Consider the following 2,137-nt stretch of genomic DNA (forward strand, 5'->3'; position numbering starts at 1 on the left):
TGTGTTTGTCTCGGTCCAATTGTTTGAAAACAAAGAGTTTCAAACAAAAAAACCCCGTCCATCCTTGACAGGCAGAAATTCCTCTGCTTTGAATAATGTTTGTCTGGTGAGGTTTGTCCATTTTCATTTTCCCTTCAGGCTTTTGGAAAAACATGATGATGAACTTGACCTCACGCCACAAAAACACCAGCACATCGGCACCGTGCACATTCAGGTTTCTTTTCTTACTACACTGGAATATGTGAAGCTTTGAGAGAAAAGCTGCCCCGTTTCTTGTAAAATTCCTGTTCAGAGGGAGCTTTTGCTGCTTTTTTTTTGTTTGTTTGTTTGTTTGTCTTTCTTTCGTTTTACATTAAACGCCTATAATCTTCACGTCGCTGCTTGTGAGGCATAGATAGGTGATTGACAGCAAAACAGAAGACGACCCAAAGCGATCAGGATGCGATTAGGCTGCAAACGCACGTCTGTGTCTGGCTGGAGGCCTCCGTGTGTTTTAGAAAAGCCTGTTTTTACTGGTATTTAATGAAGACAATTTCCCAAACTTGCAAGGATGGGGTGAACAGATCTGTTCTGTTATTTCACACATTTAAGAGCAATAAAGTTAATCTTTAGAGAGCTGAGCAGGTAAAAAGCTGAAAAAGAACTTAAAAAGGGAGCTTTTTACATACCTACTCACACACTGTTAATTTTTTTTTTACCATACAGTACTGTGCAAAAGTCTTCACAGACCTTATTTCTTTAGATTTTGGGTCCAAGCCAAACTTCCTGAATGTTGTTTGGGGTTTTTTTTGGGACACTGGCTGCTTTTCACTCATTTGTAGTCCAGGCCTTGTTCATGACCTTTTTCAGAGGAAGGTTTTTTGTTTGTTACGCCACTAATCACTGATCTATGAGTCATTTAAGCACATGAGGGCACACAAGGAACTAAAAAAAAAAACACAATTTCCCTTTTTTTTTTTTTTTTTTTCAGACAGGGTTTTACATTTTTAAAGTATTTTTGCAACAACAAGGTGATTCCCAAAGGGCAAAAAGCATGATGTGCAGCGTGTCCTTAAAAAGCCATTCTTAAAGAAGGGAAATGGGGAGAAAAGGTTGAGGTATGTCAAATTATATTAATTTGCCAAGAACTGGACTAAAAATCAGTGCAAACAGGTCTTGTGGAGCGATGAATCCAAATTTGAAATTGGCACTATGTACAGAGGAGAGTCAGAGGAGAGGTACCTGCACCCAATTACAACAATACCTGTCTGTGAGACACAGTGGAGCCTCTGTCATGGTTTGGGGCTGCTGAAAATTACCATAAGATTTTGATTTTCCCTGCAAATCTATGTGAAAAGTATCTGATTGGCAACAGCTCCATTTTCAGCCTGACAATAATCCCAAACGCACTACTGCAGCAGTAAAACCAAACCTGGATAAAAAAAAACGCACCGCTCAGTCTAATGCTCTAACACAGGTGTGTCGAACTCCAGGCCTCGAGGGCCGGTTTCCTGCAGGTTTTAGGTCTCACCCTGGGTCAACACACCTGAATCACATGATTAGATCATTACCAGGCCTCTGGAGAACATCAAGACATGTCGAGGAGGTAATCTAGCCATTTAAATCAGCTGTGTTGGATCAAGGACATCTAAAACCTGCAGGACACCGGCCCTCGAGGCCTGGAGTTGGACACCCCTGCTCCAACAGATCAGGATTTCTACTGCTTTTTATTCACAATTTCAAAGCACGTGCCTTTATATGCAGTTTTCTGTCTAAATATTCTACTTTGTAATAGACTTCTTCAGTTAAAGCTGGAGGATTCTAATACGCCCACCCCTCCACCTCCACCCGATCTCTTTTGAGGGAAGTATAATGAAGGTTATCAGGACAGCTGGATGACCTCCACATGCAATGACTAAGAATTGGTGGGCAATAAAAACACATTAGTTCACCACTTCTTCAGAACCAGACGGCTTTTGTGACAAGGCTTTATTGAAACGGTAATTTGGGGATTTCCCCGCCTGGCAAAACAAAACGAAAGAATTACACATGCACTTTCTGTCATGTTGAACTGCTTTGCTTGGAAAAGCAAAGAGAAATATCCTCCACATACTTTTCTTTCTCACCTTTGACCTGTAACCTGAATGTGCTGAGCGAC

This window comes from Haplochromis burtoni, unplaced genomic scaffold (assembly GCF_018398535.1).
Source record: "Haplochromis burtoni strain Fernald_Lab_line unplaced genomic scaffold, NCSU_Asbu1 Contig_17, whole genome shotgun sequence".
Classification (NCBI taxonomy): Eukaryota; Metazoa; Chordata; class Actinopteri; order Cichliformes; family Cichlidae; genus Haplochromis; species Haplochromis burtoni.